Below are 8,374 nucleotides of genomic sequence, written 5' to 3' on the forward strand. Positions count from 1 at the left end.
GCGATGTGTTGTCGTTCGCACAGGCTCTCTAGCAGCCTTTCCGCTTGATAAAGAACAAAGACATACACGCACGCAGTCAATGATCTCATGCTGAGCCTTCCGCAATTGGCATTATGGGGTAGCACGACAAGTCATGTGTTTATGATAAAAACTCTCCCCTACCCAGCTGATGGTCGCCGCTTTCCGCATAAATTTCACCATCACTTGGGATTATTTTCTGCATGACGAAAATAGCGGTTTTAGGTAATGAAACACATCTTCTCACGCGTTACAGAGCCTTTACTCAATTATATTCGGATGGCGGCCGCCATCTGCAACGCACCGCTTCTTATTACTTATCTACAGGAGCATTAATTTTATTTAAAACTGAATTTTCTGCCTACGACGAACATACCCGACACAGGCAACATCACTCGGGAGTAATGGTGCTTGGTCATTCTATCTTACCGATAAGTAGGAGTCAGGTTTGAATGTATAAGAGTGTTGATGCGGCTCCCAGCACCATATGTCGATTATGTTCACTCTCGGAACGCTCCAGCTACAAAGCCTCTTGCTACTATATTGTTACAGCTTTGAAAAAGAACTGTGCGTGATCTGGATTGTTAAAGATACTTTGCAATGCAAACAGTATCGGTCACACTTTCAAGATTTCGCTTTCGCGGCGTACACGCAAAACCGCAATGCATAGGAACTCCTGCCGGGAACTACACGGCGAACAACTAGTAAGTGTGCGAAAGAAAAAAAAAACGAAGCTTCCCATTTTTTTCTGCCGCCCGCAGCGACCGCTTCGCCAAAGACCTGGCCAGTGTTACGTTTCGCCTAACACGCGCGGTATAGCCGGCGCGGATACAACGGACGCCGGGGCTTCGTTCAAAGTGGCGGTCATTTGGACCCGTTCATCGCTGCCGCAACGCCTCCCGCCAAGCGCGTCCAGGCAGGTTTCAATGCTACGTGTCGTCGTGTGTGCGTGTGTGTGTGTGTGCATGTTAGTGCCCACGCTTGTCAAAGCGCGGCAGCGGGGAGAGGAGCTCCCCAACTGGGAGGCGAGGAGGTCTGACCGGCGCCGGCCCGGCGGACGCGCACGTCACGTCTGAACATGTCCGAGCGTCGCCCTATCGGGCGCCTCATCCCGAGCCGTTCCTTTTTGCCCTTGACTCCGTGGGTATAAAAGCAGCTGCCCCGGACGCCAAAGAGAGACTTCGATTTCTTCCTTCGAGTAACGTGGTCGGCCTGACCAGCTGCTCTTTTGCGATGCCAGAATAAACAAGTTGTTCTGTTGGCAGTCGACTCATCCTTTGCCGGGACCTTCGGATGTTTCCAGCTGTGCCCCAGGCCGTCAGGCCAACGCTACCCTTGGGGCTTGCAACCCATTTGCAACAACTGGTTGCCAGCGGTGAGATCCCGACAACGGAGGCCAGCAGCGAAGATATGCGGTCAACTGTATGCTGAGCAGCACAACGACCATCCGGGAGCAGTGCAACGAGCCCTGTGTGATGATTGGTTGCCTGCAGCGGAACGACTGCGCTGAATTCTTGGCTGCGAGGTTTGGTGAGTGCGGGACTTTCTTCTTCTGAGTTTTGCCGGGCTTTTGTTAGTGTCAGAAACAGAGCTGGTAATTGTGGTTGTCGTTGCTGCCGGGTTAGTTTGCGGCAAGACAATAGTAGGCAGTAGAGAAAGCAGCATTCGGAGCAGCCATGGATTTGAAGTCGTTGCGCAAACCGAAATTGCTGGAGCTTGCAAGAGAGTTGGGTCTGGATGTCTCAGACAAACTCAGAAAACCAGAACTGCTAAGGGCTATTCTTGAGTTGGAGGCTGAGGATGACGAGCTGTCGGAATGCCTTGAGACCATTGAGGAGAGGGAGCAAAAAGAGAAAGACGAGCGCGAACGTAAAGAACAAAAAGAAAAAGAGAAAGACGAGCGCGAACGTAAAGAACAAAAAGAAAAAGAGAAAGACGAGCGCGAACGTAAAGAGCAAAAAGAGGAGCGCGAACGTAAAGAGCAAAAAGAGAAAGAAGAGCGCGACCGTCAACACGCTTTGGAAATGAAGCGTCTCGAGGTAGAGATGGAACGCGCTCGTAATGGAAGTCAGGCACACGGTGCAGGAGATTGGGTATCGTTCAAAATGACTGACCTGATGCGGCCGTTTAAGCTTGGAGAGGACATTGTTTTGTTCCTGGTTACCTTTGAGCGAACGTGCGAGAAGCAGGGGTTCTCTCGGGAAACGTGGCCACAGCGCTTGCTCACTTCGTTACCCGGCGAGGCGGCCGACGTAGTCGCTCGCTTGAAGAGAGAGGAGGCAGAGGATTTCGACCAAGTGAAATCGAGTCTGCTAAAAAAGTACAGGCTGTCAGCGGAGGCGTTCCGTCGGAAGTTTCGGGAAAATGAAAAAGGCAGAAGCGAGTCATATACAGAGTTTGCCTACAGGCTTATGTCAAACATGCAGGAGTGGCTCAAAGAAGAGAAAGCGTTTGGTGACCACGAGAAAATTCTGCAGTGTTTTGGGCTAGAACAGTTTTATAGTCGGTTACCTGAGAACGTGCGGTACTGGGTCTTGGATAGGCCAGACGTTAGTACAGTGGCTAAAGCCGCCGAGCTTACCGAGGAGTTTGTGACGCGTCGGGCTCGCGGAGCTAAGGACGGTCAAAAGGGTGAATTTGGCTCCAAGTCTGAGAGGCCGAAGTTCACACCCATGAGAACAAGGGGGGACACACGTAGTGCGGATGCGAGTGAAAGCAGTCCGACCGAACGTAAGGAGACGGCGGCAGCCGAAGCCGAACGCAGAAAGCGGTTCGAGAGGAGGCAAGCGCGCGTGTGTTATACGTTCCAGAAGCCGGGTCACTTTTCGGCGCAGTGTCCAGAAACAAAAAGAGAAGTCGTGTGTTTGTCATTATGTAGCACTGACGAGAACATGAAGCTTCTCGAGCCTTACATGCGAGACTTCCTCGTGAACGGGAAAGAGTGCAGAGTGCTTCGTGATTCCGCAGCTACAATGGATGTAGTTCACCCCTCTTACGTAGAACCCGATATGTTCACGGGCGAGTGCGCATGGATCAAGCAAGCCGTGGAAGCTCATAGCGTGTGTCTGCCTGTAGCGAAAGTGCTTATTGAAGGACCTTTCGGAGCACTTGAGATGGAGGCCGTAGTGTCATCTATGCTGCCCCCCCCCCCCCAGTACCCGTACCTATTTTCGAACAGGTCCGATCACCTCCTGCGCGAGAAGGGGCTTTTGTTTGGTGAGGCTAGCGTTCAGGCCTTAACCAGATCGAGAGTTCGGGAGCTCGCTGCAAAGGCGGTAGTTGCGGGGCCGACGTTGTCGAACAATGAGAAAGGGTCGGAGGCGCAGCAAGCTGATATTCCGAGCACGTCCGAACTGGATAAAATTGAGCCTGTAGCGTTGAAGGCACCAGGTACTGGAGAGGAAATGCCCGACACGGGAAAGTTAGAAGAGCTTCCGGTCGAGCTTCCGGGACTGAGCTCAGTGACGAACAGGGAAGACACTGATCAGGTCATTAGTGACTTAATCAGTAAAGCACCGCTGTCGCCTGAGCAGAAAGCCGAACTACACCAACTCTTACAAGAGTTTCAAGGTCAGTTCTCTGAGAGGCCTGGTAGGACTTCTGTCCTTACTCATGATATAGAACTTACCTCCCCGGAGCCAGTACGATCCAAGGCGTACCGGGTGTCACCCCGCCAGCGCGATATTATGGAGGCTGAGGTAAAGAAAATGCTACAGCTCGGTGTCATTGAGGCGGGTGAGAGTGATTATACCTCCCCTTTGATTTTAGTTGAGGTACCGGGCAAGGAACCTCGTCCTTGCGTCGACTACCGCAGGCTTAATTCCGTCACTAAGGATCAAATTTATCCGATCCCTAACATCGAGGAGCGCCTTGAGAAAGTTAGTAGCGCTCAGTTTATTTCCACCCTAGATCTTGTCAGGGGTTATTGGCAGGTTCCGCTTACAGAAGAGGCTAGTAGGTATGCGGCGTTCATTTCACCAATGGGAACATTCCGTCCTAAAGTTTTGAGTTTTGGTTTGAAGAACGCGCCATACTGCTTTTCAAGCCTCATGGACAAAGTGTTGCGGGGACAGGAAGAATTCGCTTTACCGTATTTAGACGACTTAGCGATATTCTCCGCATCCTGGTCTGAGCATATGGCACACTTGCGGGCAGTGCTAACCCGCCTGCGCGAAGCGGGCTGGACAGTCAAGGCTCCCAAGTGCCAATTAGCACACGCCGAGGTTGGCTACCTCGGTCACGTGATTGGACAGGGTCGTCGCCGCCCCACTGAAATAAAGGTGGCCGCTGTGCGAGACTTCCCGCAACCGCGCACGAAGACCGATATTCAGTCGTTCTTAGGTGTCGCCGGCTACTATCAGAGGTACATCCCCAGGTACTCCGATATCGCGGCTCCCCTGACGGATGCTCTAAGAAAAACGGAGCCCCAAACAGTCGTCTGGGGCGAGACAAAGGAAAGAGCTTTTAGCGCCCTAAAGAGTGCCATAACAAGCCAGCCTGTGCTACGATCGCCAGACTACACAAAAGGGTTCGTTGTTCAGTGCGAGGCTAGTGAGCGAGGCATGGGCGTTGTACTGTGCCAAAGGGACAATGGAGAAGTGGAACACCCCGTCCTGTATGCTAGTCGTAAGCTGACCTGTCGTGAGCAGGTGTACAGCGCCACCGAGAAAGAGTGTGCGTGTCTCGTGTGGGCCATTCAGAAATTGTCATGCTACTTAGCCGGCTCGAGGTTTATCATTGAGACGGATCACTGCCCTCTCCAATGGCTGCAGACCATCTCTCCCAAAAATGGCCGCCTCCTGCGCTGGAGCCTCGCTTTGCAACAATATTCCTTTGAGGTGCGTTACAAAAAGGGGAGTCTCAACGGTAACGCCGATGGCTTAAGTCGAAGCCCCTAACGTAGGAATCCGCCTCAAAGAGGCAGGATTTTTAACATATTGCTTTTGTTTAGTGTTTCAAAGCGATTATGTGCTTTCTAGTGCAATTTTCCAATTTGTGGACGCGTTCTGGGTGCTGCTTGACTACTGTAAGGAACTAGGCAGTAGTATAAAAGGGGAAAGAGCCTGGCAGAGCATAGTGAGGGTTGTCTCGTGCTTGCTGGCTGAGCGGTTGCGTTTCGGCGTAGTTATACCGCTTGCTGGGAACCAGAACAAAAGTGGCAACTCTCCCGAAGTCACTTTGCAGTGTCCTGTGTGAACCTGAACCTGAGAACGAGGCCTTCTCTGTGCGCTGCGTTCATGCAACGCCGAGGGACGACCGATTTCGACTACGAGCATCATCGAGCGACATCCGTCTGGACAGCGGATGCAGTCCCCTGACCATCGGGATCTCCTTCTCCCGGCGGGGCGGTCTGTTACGTTTCGCCTACGACGCGCGGTATAGCCGGCGCGGATGCAACGGACGCCGGGGCTTCGTTCAAAGTGGCGGTCATTTGGACCCGTTCATCGCTGCCGCAACGCCTCCCGCCAAGCGCGTCCAGGCAGGTTTCAATGCCACGTGTCGTCGTGTGTGCGTGTGTGTGTGTGTGCATGTTGGTGCCCACGCTTGTCAAAGCGCGGCAGCCGGGGAGAGGAGCTCCCCAACTGGGAGGCGAGGAGGTCTGACCGGCGCCGGGCCGGCGGACGCGTCACTTCACGTCTCAACATGTCCGTGCGTCGCCGTCTAGTGCGACTCATCCCGAGCCGTTCCTTCTTGCCCTCGACTCCGTGGGTATAAAAGCAGCTGCCCCGGACGCCAAAGAGACTTCGATTTCTTTCTTCGAGTAACGTGGTCGCCCTGACCGGCTGCTCTTTTGCGATGCCAGAATAAACAATTTGTTCTGTTGGCAGTCGACTCATCCTTTGCCGGGACCTTCGGATGTTTCCAGCTGTGCCCCAGGCCGCCAGGCCAACGCTACCCTTGGGGCTTGCAACCCATTTGCAACACCAGGAAAAGCGGAAGGCTTCCCGCGACAGTTACTGCATCTTTGGTTTAATAACATCGACCTGCTCACAACACTAAGCTCATAAAACTCATAAAATAAAAACTTGCCCCCCATCTCGGTCGATGAGAGGGGCAAACCGCTACATATGAGTCACGGCGTCCGAAGACGGCTTGAAGACATGGTGTGCATAAACTTTAAGGAACACTCCCACGTAATGAAATTCAGGAGGGTATATGTGAGCATTATGAATGCTGCCACATGAAATGCACGGCTGAACACTCCGTCCCACCGCGACCGATTACGGCAGCGTGCTGTGGTTCAACGGGCTGACCACCATTGCTTAAGCTCTCGTAGGAGAAACTGCAGCGTGCCTTATTTGAAATTTGTGCTAAATATTCGAAAGGAAACTTAGAGAATGTTCAATTCATTCCCAGTAATTTTGTACTGTGTGACATATATTAAGGACCCTAAAATAAATTTTAAAGGAAAAAGGTGTAAAGAAGACGACGCGAATTAACCGATGAATAAAGAAGAGAAAGAAGAAGCATTCGTTGATGTGGAGAGCGATGATTGGTGGAGAAGCATTCGGTGCGGTAGAGAGAGATGATTGGTGGAGAAGAGAAGAAGGCGACGACAAGGCTTACGTGGACTAACACCGAGGCTATAAAAGGGTGAGTGAGAGCGAGGCACAGGGGGGAACAGCAGAGAAGCGGAGGCTCCTGCGGGTCAGGGACACTTTGGCTGGAAGAGAGCGACGCCGGCTACTGCTCCGGTGAGCTCGTGTTCTACGACATCGCATCGTGGACTTTCTGCCGTGTCCGAGCCCGTTCCGGGGAGTAAACAGAGGACGCTACCACCTACTACGGCCAGGGGTGTCTCCAGCGCTGTTTCCACCCACGCCAACCACGCCGGCATCACTTCCACGGGCGCTTGGACCTGGAGCTTGTACGACGCAGCCAGCGACGCCAGCCCGAGCACGTCGAACACCGCCAGCGACGCCAGCCCAAGCACGGCGAACGCCGCCTCGACGCCGCCTACTGGATCCATACAGCGCCGCAGCCACACCGAACCAACCGTGAGCACGAACGCCGACCGCTAATAGTAGAACACTAGTAGTAGACGCTAGTAGCAGTGTGCCCGGGTCGTGTGTATTTATATCCTTTGTGTTTTGTGTTATTTTTGTTAGTTTCGTGTTCTAGTGTGTGTGCCACGTAGGGTGTATTAAATGTGCGTTTGTGTGGGTACACCCGTCGCCTAGTCAATTCTTTCAGTCCGAGTGTGCTCCTGAGAGATCCGTGACAAAGATAAGTGGCGAGCCTGTGCCAGGATACATTTCCTTTTCCTCTTTTTTTTGCTTTGTCCCGGATTTTTACGATCTCTCGGCGGCAGAAAGTATGGATTTGGAAAAAACGTTTGAACTGGCGCTCAAGCTCGGGTTAAGCAAAGAAGAGGCGATGCGTCTCTATGAGGAGGAGGCAAAGAGGAAGAGAGAGGAGGCAGATAGGCAGAGAGAGGAAAGGGCGCAAGCACGCGCAGACGCTCGCGAGGCAGGAGAACAGGAGAAAAGAAGGATAGAACGGGAGAAGGAGTTTATTTTGTGGAAACAGGCGCATGTCGCGGGAGGATATGAGGAGATCACGGACAATTATCAGCGTTCCTTAGCGGGTACAGAATCTCCTAGACCAGCCAGAGTTTGCCCAAGGAAGCTGATGGCTCCTTTTGATGCCAAGAGAGATGATTTGGACGCATATCTTCAACGATTCGAGCGGATAGCTTTGGGGCAAGGCTGGGAGCGCTGTGAATGGGCCACGGCATTGAGCATGTGTTTAGTCGGATAGGCGCTGAATGTTTTTGGAAGGATGCCCGCTGCTGATTCCACGGACTACGAGAAAGTCAAGAAGGCACTCCTCCAAAGATTCAGGCTTACGGCAGAGGATTTTCGTGAGAGATTTCGCACCGCGAAACCTGAGGATTCGGAAACCGCGAAGCAGTTTTCCTGCAGGCTGACCAACTATTTTGACAGGTGGCTTGATATGTCAAACACAGAAAAGAGTTTTGAAGGGGTATGTGACAAGCTGGTCACAGAGCAATTTTTTGCGTGCTGCAGCTCAAAGCTAACGCTATTCCTGAAAGAAAGTTGTCTCCATTGGAAGAGTTCGCAGACACTGCAGACCAATTCCTCGAGGCTCAAGGGCTAAGAAATTTGAGTAAGGCAAAGGAGAAAACCCAAAAGACCCGAGAAACAGATGCGGCAAAACCAAGAGCATATGGCAGTGCATCTAAGGCGCCAGTAAGGTGTTTTCTGTGCGGCAAGGTGGGACACCGTGCAGCTGACTGTCGGACTAGTAGCGCTGCCCAAAAAACGCAGATTGTGTGTCAAGGTTGTAAGAGGAGGGGTCATACTCTGGATGAGTGCCGATATAGAACGCAGGA

This window comes from Amblyomma americanum, chromosome 7 (assembly GCF_052857255.1).
Source record: "Amblyomma americanum isolate KBUSLIRL-KWMA chromosome 7, ASM5285725v1, whole genome shotgun sequence".
Lineage (NCBI taxonomy): Eukaryota > Metazoa > Arthropoda > Arachnida > Ixodida > Ixodidae > Amblyomma > Amblyomma americanum.